Source organism: Ochotona curzoniae, unplaced genomic scaffold (assembly GCF_017591425.1).
Source record: "Ochotona curzoniae isolate NIBS_2020 unplaced genomic scaffold, NIBS_Ocur_1.0 contig_2692, whole genome shotgun sequence".
NCBI lineage: Eukaryota > Metazoa > Chordata > Mammalia > Lagomorpha > Ochotonidae > Ochotona > Ochotona curzoniae.
In genome coordinates, this window is record NW_024465556.1 from 8,957,629 (window position 1) to 8,972,212 (window position 14,584).

Here is a 14,584-nt window from a genome sequence, read left to right on the forward strand (position 1 = left end):
TGGTTAAGGTCCTCGCCTTGCACATCCAGGATCCCATATGGGCGCTGGTTCTATCCCGGCGGCCCCTCTTCCCTTCCAGCTCCCTGCTTGTGGCCTGGGAAAGCAGTCGAGGACGGCCCAAAGCTTTGGGACCCTGCACCCGCGTGGGAGACCCAGAAGAGTCTCCTGGCTTCAGATGGGCATAGCATCGGCCGTTGCGCTCACTTGGGGAGTGAATCATCGGACGGAAGATCTTCCTCTCTGTCTCTCCTCTCTGTATATCCACCTTTCCAATAAAAAATAATAAAAATAAATCTTAAAAAAAAAAAAAGAAAAAAAGTAACTCAGACCTCATCAGGCTGTTCTAATGCTTAAATTAGTTAAATCTGGTAAACCACTTATAACAATGCCCTAGACAAGAAATACCAATAAGTACCAATAAATACCAAGCAATAAGTATCAATGCTTCCTATTGCATATATTATTATATGTCAAGATGTCTTATTTAAAGGACAGTGAAATATGAGTTATTAAAATTTTTATCTACTTACTGTTACATGAACTATTAACCAATATGGGTGGGTATCTGGCATAGTGGTTAAATTGCAGCTTACAGGACCCACATGCCATGTTGGGATGTCTGAGTTTGAGACTTGGCCCTGCTCCTGATACCAGACTTCTGATAATGTTGCTAAGTCACAATGCTAAGTCACCATAACTTGATAACTCCTTGTACACAATTGCACATTATTGTGTTTGGTCAATTGCCTAACAGGGTTATATATTTTTTTCTGCATTCTCTTTTTTCCTTCCTGTATCTGGAGGAAGGGAGGAGATAAGTGGAGAAGCCACACCCAGCATCCCAACCATCCCAGGGTCCCCAATGTGGAGCATGTTCCAAGGGTCCTGCTCAAGTGGTTTTCATAGTTGAACAGTTATGAATTGCTGCCCATCTCGCCACTCCAAGCATGATGAAATCTCTTCATAATCTACTGGCTGACACAGCCTACCTTAGAGTCTCTGTCCAGATATTCACTGCCAACACTTGGCTGAGGTAGGTGATCAATTTGTTCTGTCCTCTATCCTCTGCTATGGTACCAGGTGTCCTCTGCAGGCTCCAATGTACTGCCATATTCTCCATGTGCACCTGGATATCTAAGCCACTAAGGAGGTCCAGCTCTGACACATGCACTCCACAGTCAGACCATGGAACCTACAATTATCTTCATGGTAGGAGTTGTAAGTACAGTGGTTCAGTTGGGGAAATCTCCAAAGAAAATTCATCTGAGATGATCCCAAACCTGATTCTTGTGTGTGTTTGCCAATACAGGGTCTAGCACAGTCTGTCACCAAAATCAACCTACATACATACTGCTGGTTGCAATTGCTGGGTCAGTTCTGCTTCAAGCCCCATGTTTTACACAAACCAATGGGTGTTGCAGCCCAGTCCACCCTGCCCATGACACACTCAGTCCTCATATACACTAGCGGGAGCTGCAGCCTAGTCTAAGTGACCCGCAAAAACCCCCACCAGGCCCGCCTCCTGCCCTGGTTACTATACTTGCCAGTATGTACAGCAGACTGGTCCAGTCCGTCCCATATCCCATGTTCTCATACATGTCAGTGGGCACTGAAGCCTAGTTCAAAACAACTGACTGCGCTATATCCAGCCCTCACTCATGCTGGTAGGTGCTACGACCTGTCTAGCCATGCCCACCCCTAGTATTGGTTCTCATGCTCGCCAGTCATAGTTACAGCCCAAGACGAAGTACCCACTGGTTGGGCTCACTCCCAACTCGTTTTCCAAATGTTGGGGACTTCTCAGCTTACAATACTATTTTTTTTAAAGATTTATTTATTTATTTATTTATATTGGAAAAGTCAGATATACAGAGAGGAGGAGAGACAGAGAGGAAGATCCTCCCTCCGATGATTCACTCCCCAAGTGGCTGCAGCAGCTGGCGCTAAGCTGATCTGAAGCCAGAAGCCAGAAGCTTCTTCTGGGTCTCCCACGTGGGTGCAGGGTCCCAAGACTTTGGGCCGTCCTCAACTGCTTTCCCAGGCCACAAGCAGGGAGCTGGAAGGGAAATGGAGCCGCTGGGATACGAACCAGCACCCATATATGCGATCCCAGTGTGTGCAAGAGAGGTCTTAGTCTCTAGGCTACCGCACCAGGTCCCCCATTCTGGTTCTTTCTGCTGGGTGCTACAGCTCATCCAAGCCTAGTCCACACTCAGACACAGCTCATGCATGGCCCACCCTGACCTACACCCTCCCTGGTTCTCACAAACACAGGTGTGTGCTAGAGTCTAGCCCAGTCTGGCACATCCCAGACCCAGCCCACATCCGTGCTGGGGGACACTGCAGCCATGCCCAGATCAGATAGCAGCCCCTGCTCTGGTCCTTGAACTCACTAGTGGGAACCACAACCCAGCCAGCGAGTCCCCTTAGCTCCCCAACCATGCCTGTTCCAAGCCACAGATCTCGCATGTGCCAGTAGTTGCTCTGACCCAGCTTGGCCTGTCTTGGCCTTTGCCTTAGATGCTGCAGCCTAGCCTGAACCGGCCAGCCCCAGTCCCAACTCTCACTGGCAGGTTCTGGAACCTGGTCCTGCTTAATCTGCTCCCATCTCTGGCTCATGCAAACTGGTATGTATGACAGCCTAGCCTGGCATGATCTGTGCTCCTGCCTGGTTTCTGCACTTGCCAGTGGCAAGGGTTTGCTTGGTCGTGCCCCATCTTCTCCCTTCCAAAACTAACCCACACATTAGCCAACAGTTGGAGCTACCTTGCTTGGCTTGTCCGCCCCCCAGGGCTGGACCACGTGTTCACCAGCAGGAGCTATGACCCATAAAAGGAGTTTCCCAAGTTCTTCCACTCATCCCACACACAGACCCATATCTCACACATGCCAGGGGGTGTTAGGCCCTTACTTGGCATAGCCTATCCCCTCCATCCTGGCCTTTGTATGAGCTGATGGATGTTGCAGCCTGGCCTGCCCCACACCCTGTTTTAGGATATGCATGCACATGCTGCAGCCTTGGACTGCCCTGCTTGTTCCCAAGCCCAGTACCTGAGTGTTGGGGGATTCCATGGTCATGCCTAACTCAGCCCATCACCACCCCTGATTCTTGAGCTAACCGGCAGGACTTGTATTTCCAAAGGGTTAGGCCCACACATCCCCTACAGATCTACATCCGACCTTGTTCTCTTGCATGCTGATTAGTGTCATGGCCCAGCCTAATGTGACCTGTCCCCTGTTCAGACATTCATTGTCACGGTACTGGGATCTAACCCTGCCAAACAGGCTCCCAGCACTAGCTTTCATGTGGGCTGGCGTGGGGTGGTCAGCAATGCTCTGTGCTAACAAGCTCAGCTCAGGACTCCCACGTGGGCTGGAACAGCAATCTGACCCATAGAGGTCTTCTGGTCTGTCTCCTTCAACCAACAGGTCTCAGTCCCCTTGCTTACCTGCAAGTACTGTGCCCTTGTCATTGGGAGTCCCCTCAGCAGTCATTCCTCACCTACACAGATAGTGGTCTGATCCCTGGATGTCCCTCGGCTGGGCATGAATCCACAGGTCATTGCTCACTACCTCCTATGCGACCCCTAGCCTCCTGCAAATCCACACCCCCAAGTCCCCAGAGAGTGTCACCTGACCTGCGCGGGGGAAGATTTCCCCCTACTTACATTTTTTTAAAATTTATTTATTTTATTTTATTTGAAAGACAGATTTACTGAGCAAGAAGGGGAGACATGGAGAGAGGGCTTTCATCCACTGATTCACTCCCCAAATAGCCATTACAGCTGGAGCTGGGCTGATCTGCAGTTGGGAGCCAGGAGCTTCTCCTCAGTCTCCTATGTGAGTGCTTGGGCCCATGGACTTGGGTCATTGTTAGCTGTGTCTCAGGCCAATGGCAGGGAGCTGGACCAGAAATGAAGCAGCTGGGACGCCTGTGTCCATATGGGATTGGGTTCCACAGGTGAAGCCCTAGCCTGCTATGCCAGCATACACACCCCAAAGCACTATTTTTCTTGTTTTACTAGAAACAAAACTACAAAGTCTCTCAACCGTAATAATTACTTTCTGATATGTTTCTAGAAAGTAAAAGATACATAGCAAAAGTTAAATTTACTTTTTTCAATAAAAATAGTTGCATATTTCAAATTCAATACACTTAACATCAACACACTAGACATCATAGTTAAGCCATCACGCCAAGAGCCCATCTCCAGCTCTTCTCATCATAGAAAACTGTTTTCATTAGCTTCTTATGTAAATTTTAACGTTCTTCTTCAAAGATTGGCAAATGTTATACAAATATTCTTATTTTCCAATTTCTTATATGAAAACTAGCATGGAATATTCATAATTTTATATATTCATGTTCCAAAATATAGATTATACTGTTTCATGTGCTTTAAAAACAAACCCTCCCTTTTCCTCCTTCCTCCCTCGAATCTTCTAAGAGTAGCATAGGATTGCACGGTGAGGACATACACTTTATCTAACGTATTTCTTACAGGTGTTGGCTCCCAATCTGAATCTCTGCAACAGGCTTGCATAGATATGACCCTGTCCTCTTTAACGCACTAATGGTAAGGACGGGAGAAGCAGGTAATCCATGGTAACAGTGTCTTTCTTAAGGCTGGCTTCTTGATTTCTGGGCTGTCCTTCACCCAAAAAGCCACACACAGACAGTGAGGACCCCTCCTAACCATGTGCTCCATTAGTTGACAGAGTCTGACCAAACAGATTGGGGAAAACACAGGTGTGTAGTTCCAGAAAGTTCTCCCAAGCACAGGATCAAGTTAATCCTGTGTGTACACAACCCATTACTCTGTGACTTCATTCTTTGTTTTCAGAACAGCACCCTCCTCCCTCAACTTTCTTTCTTCCCACAAGATTCCTGATTACATGTAGGTATGCTCAGTGTGGCACAATTTTTTAAAAAAATATTTCTTATTTTGTTTAAATTTTATTTTTGATGATGTTTACATAGTTGATTAGAGTGGGAAGCGTTGAGAACCAGAAAAAAGTGGGCTAGACCATTGTTTCCAATTTTTTTCCTCTTCTTCCTGTATCTGGGGGAACGAAGGAGATAAAGGAAGAAACTGCACCCAGTCTCCCAACTGCCTCACTACCCAGGAATGAGGAATGACTACCCAATGTCATCCCATGGTCCCTAATGTGGAGCATGCTCCAAGGGTTCTGTTCAAGTGCTTTCAATAGTTCTGACATGCTGTTGATCTCACCACTCCAATGATGAGTGAATCCTTTCAAGGTCCATTGGCTGACACAGTCAACCTTAGAGTTTTCATTCACGCAGATGTTTGCTGTCAATACTTGGCTAGGCTATTTGTCCAATTTGTTCTGCCTGCCTTCCTCTGCTATGATACCAGATGTCTTCTACAGTTCCTAATGGATTGCCAAATCCATGTGCATCTGGGCATGCTGTCCACTGCTCCATATAAGTTGTTGAGGAGGCTCAGCTCTGACACATGCACTCCACTGTCAGACCACAGATTCTGCAATTCTCTCCATGGATAGAGTTCTGAATCCAGTGGTTCAGTTGGAGGAATCTTCAAAGAAATCTTATGTGATCCCAGGCCTGACTTTCGTATGTGCTTGCCAGTATGGGGTCTGGCTCAGCCCATCACTGACATCGGCCTACACATACACCGTTAGTTGCAATTGCTGGATTGGTTCTGTCTCTTGCCCCATCTCTTATGTAAACCCATGGATGCTGCGGCCCAGCCCACCCAGCCCACCCAGCCCACCACACACTCAGCCCTCACGTACATTAGCAGGAGTTGCAGCCTACTTGGAGAGAGCCCTAACAACCCTCACCAGGTCCGCTCCCAACGCTGGTTACTGCACTTGGCGGTATGTACAGCAGACTGGTCCAGTCTGTCCCACATCCTCTTCAGCTCTTGTACATGAGCACTGAAGCCTAGATCAACCCAACCAACCCCACTATTTAGCTCACATTCATGCTGGTAGGGACCACCACCTATCTAGCCAGACCCTAGTCTCAGCCCTAATGTGAACTGGCTGGTGTTGCCATGCAACCTGACCCAACCCAGCCTGTCCTGGTTCTTAACTCTGCCAGTGGGTGCTATGAACTGGCACAGGCTGGTCTGCCCCCGGTATCTGCCCCCTGCATGTGCTGACTGATATTGTAACCTTATCTGGTCTGGGCTGTTCCCAGCCTTGATTCTTGCACTCACCTGCAGTGACTGCATCTTGAGAAAGGATTTCACAAGCTCCAGTATCTGGTCTCCTCCCAGTGGCAGCTCTCTCACACACTGGTGGGTCCTTGGCCCAGATTGACTTAGTCTACTTCCTGTCCTGGCAGAAAAAGTAACCTCGCCCAAATGGCCCATACCCATTCTGGCTCTTACTATTGACTGCTACAGCCTAGCCACACCTGGTCCATGCCCAGACCTAGTTCTCATATGGTTCAGTGGGTACTGAGAGCTAGTCCAGCCTGTCCTAAACCCACCCTAACTCTCTGGAGCACCAATGAGTGCTGGAGTCTAGTTTAGTCTGGCACACTCCAGACTCAGTCCACACCTGTGCCAAGAGACACTGTAGCCATGTCCAGACCAGATCACCATCCCCATTCTGGCTCTTGTGTTCACCAATGGGAACCACAACCCAGCCAGAGTGTCCCCTTAGCTCCTAAGCCAGGCTTGTTCCCAGCCATAGCTCTTGCATGTATCAGTGGTTGCTCTGACTTAGCCTGGCATAGCCCATCCCCTGTCTTGGTCTTGGGCATCAGATGCTGCAGCCTGGCCTGGCCTGGTCCATCCCCAGTCTAAACTCTTTCTGATGGGTGCTACATCTTGCCCTGCCCAGTCTGCTCCCATCCCTAACTCATGCAAACTGGTAGGTGTGATAGCCTAGCCTGGCATGACCTACACTCCAGTCTGGTTTCTGCAAAGTCCAGAAGTCTAAAGGTTGGTCAGGCCCTGCCTGGTCTGCGCCCTTCCAAAACCAACCCACACACTTGCCAACAGTTGGAACTACCTTGCCCAGTCTGATCAACACCCAGGTCTGAATCACACGCTCACCAGTGGGAGCTATGTCCCACCAAGAAAGTTTCCCAGGCTCCCCAACCAAGCTCACGCCCAGACCCAGATCCCACATGTATTGGTACTAGGCCCTTTACGCATCATAGTTTGCCACCTCTGTCCTGGCCTTTGTATGAGTTGGTAGATGTTGTGTCCCAGATCACCTAACACCCTATGATTGGGTGTGCCTGCAGGTATGGCAGCCGGGACAAGCCTGGCCTGTTCCCAACTCCCATGACTGTTGGAGGGTTCAATAATCATACCTAGCTCAGCCAGTCACTCTCCCTAGCTCTAAAACAAACCAGCGAAAATTGTAGTTCCTCAGGGGTAAGACCATATAACCCCCCCTCCCCCCAGAATCTGCCCTAGACATAGTTTTCTCGCGTGCTGGTTAATGTCGTGGCTCAGCCTAACATTATCTGTCCCCTGTTTTGACTCTCACTGGTGGTACTATGTTGTAGCTCTGCCAGGTAGGCCTCCAGTCCTAACTTTAGTGTGTACCCATGAGTGGCATTCAGCAGTGATCCATGCTAACAAGCCCAGCTCTGGTCTCCCACATGGGCTGTGTATTGGTCTGATCCACAGAGATCCTCAAGTTTCCCCCTTCAAACCACTTGATCTCAGACCCCTTGCTTATCTTGGCCTTGTCGGTGGAAGTCCCTCAGAAGTCATTTGTCATCTGCAATATATTCTCCAGGCAGCAATCCTCCCTCCCATACATCCCATTGTCCCTTTCCTTGATCACTCACAGTCCCCGTGTCCAGGAGAGCATGGGTTCCCAGCCCAGCCTTCTGAAGCCCAGTCTTCCAGTGGGGTGGTGTCCTAGCCTGGAGTTCTCCCCACCCATTAGGATCCCGAACTCCTGGCACACCCAAGATCAGGCCCATTCACAGTTCCCCTAGCTCAGTTCCCCAGCACACCAGACCAGCATGCTAACTCAGAACTCTCCCCTGCCCTCTCCCAATTCTGTCCAGGAAAAAACAGCACTTGGGGAAATCCCCATGCTAGCTCCGCTTGCCTGGATTTGAGCCCCCAGGTCCCTGCTCGCCTGCTTGCCCTGCCAGCGCCATCCCCCAGACCCCCACCGCTGCCCCAGGCGCTCCCTCCCCTGCAGCAGGCCCAACACAAATCATTTTAAGATAACAATCTCATTACCAGATTAAGAAAAACTAGACAGAGGACAATGAAATTTTAACTAACATCTCTGTTTCCTTGTTTTACCTTTCACCCACACAGCTATTCTCATGCTCTCTTTGGCCTTCGGGTTTTTGAAATGACTGAATTTGTTGCTTTCACTTTTAGCCAGCTGAACAGGAGTGTTTTTTTCCTCTTAGCCAGAGCAGTACTGATTCTCTTCACCCAAGAAAAGGTAGACAGAGCAATTAGGCCTTCCAGACAGAAAGAATTCAACCTCATGTGTTTGAAGGGTAAGATGTCTGGACGTAGTAGATCAGGAGACGTGATGGATCGTGCATGTGCCAATTTAGGCTTGACTACCATGGCAGTGGAGAGCTACAGAGTAATTCTCAAAACAATAATGGGTTGACCATGGAGTGAGCTAATTGAAGAGTTACTAGAGAAAGGACAGATGGGCAGTTATGAACATGGTAGGCTTGAGACTCAGTGATCGCAAAACTAAGAGATTAGAAAGAAAGGAAAAAAGTGGAATGAACATGTAGAATTAGGCACTAGCTGGGGAGTGAAGAGCAACACTGAGATTCCTTCATAGCTAAAAAATGGTTAATAAGTTGGGACTGGAATTTTTATGCAAAGGGTTGTCTCTTGAGATGCTGCATCCAAAGTGGGTGCTTGTTTGAGTACTGCCTGTCCCACTTACAATTCAACTCCCTGTTAATGTACCTAGGAGGACAGTGGAAGATGATCTAAGGGCTTGGGTTCCTGCCACCCATGTGAGAGATCTTGATGGAGCTCTGGGCTCCTGGCTTTGGTTAGACTGAGGAAGCTGGACCAGAAGTGGAACTACGACGTGAATCAATGCTCATACGGGATGTCAGTACCCCAGAGGTTTAGCCACTATGCCACAACTCCAGCCTCTTCAGTACTTCTTTTCTGTATGTATCAATCAAACAACTTTTCTTTCTTTGGAAAATCTGATGCACCTAAATGTTTCCCTAAACGTCCTTTAAATCCCCCTTAATCTTCATTAAACAAACAGTATATGTTCATTGATAGTAAGTCAATACTACCCTTGTGCTGTCCCAGTCAAATGTGTCATGCTCCCAGCTCACTTCAGTACAAAGTGGTTGATGGGAAGCTTACTATATGCCAGCCCCTATCCTGGTTCCTGTGGATACAGAGATAAACTACTTCTGTCTCCAGGGCCACAGAGTTTGCATTCTTGTCGACTTGGATTAAACAACCAGCAGTCAGGAGGAAACTGGGAAGAAGTGCTGGACAGAAGGGAACACTAAACCGCTGTCAGGTAGACTGCAGGCAGACTGCCGGGCAAACCCTGGGCATGAACTCCTTTAAAGCAGCAGCTCCCCCTCTGGTGTGCCTGGCCTCAATGACACAGCCTAAGAGGGACTTCCCCTGAGCATTCATCCTGCCACAACAGAGGGAGAAATAATTAATTGTGCTTTGCTGATATTTGCCACTATCTTTCCTAGAGTTCATCATATTCCCCATCAGAGGTGGACGCTGTCTTTTCCCACCAGGCAAACCAGCAAAATAGATTCTCAGAGGCCCTGACACAGAGGCACAATTACAAAGCACAAGTGATCACGAAATCTTGATAGCTATGTCAGAACAAAGCATTGAAGTAAGTCTGATACATTCTGAACTAGAAGAAGAAAAAACATTATACTGGAAGTATATTTTAAAAAAAACTAAAAAGTGGCTGTCATGTGCTATAGCAGGTAAAGGCCCCACATGGGCATCAGAGTCCCAGCTGCTCCATTTCCGATCCAGCTTCCCAATAACATGTATGGGGTATCACATACAGGTGGCTCTAGTATTGATGCCAATGCAGCCACGTGGGAGACATGGATGATGCCCCTGGTTCCTGGCTTCAGTCTGGCTCAGTCCTGGCCACTGCAGCCACTTGAAGAATAAAGCAGTGGATACAAAATCTCTCTCTTTCTCTCTCTCTCTCTCTGCAACTTGTATAATTTTAAAAGGTCTTCAAAATAAAGAAAAATAGAAATATGGAGTACATATTTAAAGAAACAATAAAGATGACATCCTTGAATTAAAGAAGATGAAACACCTTAAAAAAAAAAGATATGAAAGTTCCTAAAATAAGATGTTAGGGAAAAATCCTTTCATGAGCAATTCTGAGGGGATATGTAAAATATCAAATCAAAAATGAAGTTTAACAGCTTTTAATAAGAGTAATTTTTAAAAAGGAGGGTACCTGTGTTGTGGTAAAGCAACCCAGGCCCTGCTGGACCACCCACCCTCGGGGCTCATGGACCCAGCACCCACCACACAAGCACACCCAAGGACACAGGCCTTGCCAAGGATGTCTGTAACTTGCCATGAAATGGTACAGAAGGGAAGGCAGCACAATGAAAAGAGACAGAAGGGAGATGCACAATGAGAATGAGAAGGATGACCAAGAAAGAGAAGGGGGAAAGTCAAGCCTGGTAAAATAACAGGTGAATCAAGGTGACAGGTATGTGGATTTTAGTGTTACTATTGTTCTGGTTTTTTTGGTAAGTTTCAAATTTTTAAGCAAAGTTCCAGAAGTTAAAGACTTTACATTTTTAAAAACTATACAGATGAGACAAAAGTAAATTAAAAACCGTAAGCTCAGGAGTGATGGTTCAGGTAGGTGGCAGTGGTCTAAGGTTACAATTTCATGGGTGTTTATTATGTTCTTATCATAAACTATTAATTATATTTAAAAGGTGCCCGTTAATGCATCCATGATAAGGCCATGAATCAAGATTATATTAATCCACTTTCGTGTTCTTGAACACCAATTCCCAAGTCCCACAGAAACATTGAAAATAAGCAACCATGTATCAAGTGGGAAATTCCAAAAATGGAAGACAGCTAGATCTATAGCTATTTAAGAATAAACTCTGAATTTTGAATCCATTCTGTCTGAAGCTAATAATTATGGTGTTTCAAGAATAATGAACAGCTACTTTAAATACTCTATTATTAACCAATGATTCAACCTTCTTTAATTACATTCTTATTTTTTTAAAAAAATGATAGAATTCTACTGTTCCTTAGGGAGATGCTAGTGAAAATGAATTATCACTACAGCGCATAGAAGAAAGTTAAATACATAATACCTATTATCAAAACTAGTATTCATCAGACTTAAAATAGTTTATCTTATTAATAGGGTGTAATTATTTTATTGGTCATAAGTGGGGTATTCTTTTTTTTAAAGATTTATTTATTTTTATTGGAAAGGCAGTTGTACAGAGAGGAGGAGAGACAGAGAAAGATCTTCTGTCTGCTGATTCACAACTCACATGGTCAAGACAGCTGGAGTTAAGACGATCTAAGCTATGCCGAAGCCAGCAGTCAGGCAGTCAGGAGCTTCTTCTGGGTCTCCCAAGTGGTTGCAGGTTCCCAAGGCTTTGGGCCATACACTTTGCTTTCCCCGGTTCATAAACGGAGCTGGATGGGAAGTGGAGCAACTAGGACATGAACCAGCACCCATATGGGATGCTGGTGCTTGCAAGTAGAAAATCAGCCATCTGAGCCATTGTGCCAGACACCCCTGCTGCTATAAATGGGGCATTCTATGAAGGTAGAGAAGCTGACCAGGGAAGACAGAAAAATCTTTAGTGCATTCACGGCCCCGTGAGGTAGCTTAGTGGCCAAAGTCCTCACCTTGTGTGTGCCAGGATCCCATATGGATGCTGGTTTCTGTATTGGATGCTTCACTTCCTATCCAGCCCCCTGCTTGTATCCTGGGAAAGCAGTGGAGGATGGCCCAAAGCCTTGGGACCCTGCACCCATGTGGGAGACCAAAAGAAGCTCCTGGCTCCTGGCTTTGGGTCAGCTCAGTTCCAGCCTCTGGGGCCACTTGGGGAGTGAACCAGAGGATGGAAGATTTTTATCTCTGTCTCTCCTCCTCTTTGTATAGCTGACTTTGCAATAAAAATATTTTTTTTTAGAAAAGAAGAGTGCATTCAGCTTCTCACTGTATGTCAAACATGGGGAAAGAACTGAGCCTCTACGTTATTACTCCCCTCACCTGAAGCTGCCTCTGCATCAGCAGGATTATCGCTTTCTTAAAGAGTCTACTTTAAAGTATTTAGTATAGAATATGGCACAATTCTGGTTGGCCTAAAAGTAGTGATTATTACCATTTTGGAGCATTGAAAATGCCTTTACACACACACACACACACACACACACACACTTCTTTTGTAGCACAACTACACTATTTATTATCAGGCACTTAAATAGCAAAACAAAATAAATGCACACAGCTCTGAAAATTAGGGAGTTGCAAGCACATAATCTTAACACTTCACTTTTCATAACAGATAATCTCTGAACCTGCACTGGCTCTAATATGTTATTATATTATTCTATGATAATTGACTTTGCAAACGCCCAGGAATCATTTGAGATGCATTTATTTTGAATTTGGGGCTTTGGTATTTTTTTTTAGAGGTAGAATACTTGACTTAGATGTTTTTCATGAATGATTCTACAAATCTTGTACTTCCTACTCAATACCATGGCTGTTTGATATTTGTAAGGCACAGTGCTGCTGGAATATGGACAAATTCTATTTTAGATTTCTGTTTGTACTGCTGGCTCTTTGCACTTTTTTTTCTAAGCTATTGAGGAAGGCATTTATAAATCTTTTAAAATACCACAGCTTGTTCCAGAAATATTTTAGTTGTCAACATGATAGCACATGAATTCTCAGACACTAATTTAATCCTCCTTCCTTCCTTCCTTCCTTCCTTCATTTCAAAGTAACTGAAAAGTGTTAACCTGATTAAAAGTTTAACATAGTCATCTTTATACAGTGAAGGCTTTACAAGTGTTAAACGATGAGACCTTGACATTATAAATATTACTGATAATGCACATAGATTTCCCTTTTGTGCATGGACATTGTGAAATAACAAAACTCATTGAAAAATGTTTTTTAAAAGATTTATTTATTTTTGTTGGAAAATCAGACATACAGAGAGGAGGAGAGACAGGCTGGGCCAAGCTGAAGCCAGAAGCATAGAATTCAATCTGAGTCTCCCAAGGGGGTGGCAGAGACCCAAGAAATTGTGCCATCATCTGCTACCTCCCAGGGCACACATGAGTAGGAAGCTGGAATCCAAAGTAGAGACAGAACTCAAGACAGAACCCCAATATGCTGCATGAGGGTCCCAGCTGTGTTGCAGTCCCTCACCCAAAGGACTGCTCCCCAGAATTGCTCTTTAATTGTGATAGGAGGTGTAACTATTTAGTCATTTTTGGGCCCGGTGCGGTAGCCTAGCAGCTAGGGTCCTAACCTTATATGCGCCAAGATCACATATGGGTGCCGGTTCTAATCCGAGTGGCCCCGTTTCCCATCTAGCTCCCAGCTTGTGGCCTGGGAAAGCAGTCAGGGACAGCCCAATGCCTTGGGACCCTGCACCCACATGGGAGACCCAGAGGAAGCTCTGGGCTCCTGACTTTGGATCAGTTCAGCTCTGCTCATTGTGGCCGCTTGGGGAGTGAACCAGAGGATGGAACATCTTCCTCTCTGTCTCTTGTCCTCTCTGTATATCTGACTTTCCAATAATCACAAAATAAATCTTTAGCAAAAAAAAAAAAGTGCAGTAAACTTTATGAAGTATGTACCTATTATTCATGTAATTATTTCTTTTTGATAATAGAAGAAATATTAAGTTACAAGACAGAATGGGCGTAATAGTTTGCTGTTACTATATTGTTTTCTACAAGGGTGAATATGTGTGTGCACTAAAATATATCAATATATATTTTAAGATACATTTAAGATATATGTCTGAGCACACCAAGGAATATTTTTCAATTTAAGTTATGTAACCAATTGTTTACACCAGAACTGCTAGGAATTTTTCTCACACCCTTCTTTCCCCATACTCTACAAGATATTTAGATGTCATATTTAGCGTTCATTCTTTTTTAAAGTAGTTAATTCCAGGTCATAATGAGATACTGGTTATTGTACAAAGGCTAAATAACGTCTAGTGCTTCCGTTTTATTGTCATCTAAAAATGGATACTTCAAATGTGATGAACTGCCACATTTTCCCTAGTCTCAGAAAAAAACTACATTAAAATTGCAGTAATTACAATATATAGATAAAAAGAAAAACACTCCGTTACTTGCAGGTAGGGAAAATGAGCTGCTTCATTTCTGCTACCAATTTGTCTCTACCGCCCCCTAGTGGAATCATAGTTCTATGTCCTTACAACTCTGCATGCCACAGGCGCGCGTGTACGTGCGCACACACACACACACACACACACGCGCGCGCGCGCACACACGGATTTGTGTATTTCACTTTTACCAAGGTGGTCCCAGCTTTATATAGTACAAATTCCTGGAAAGAACTG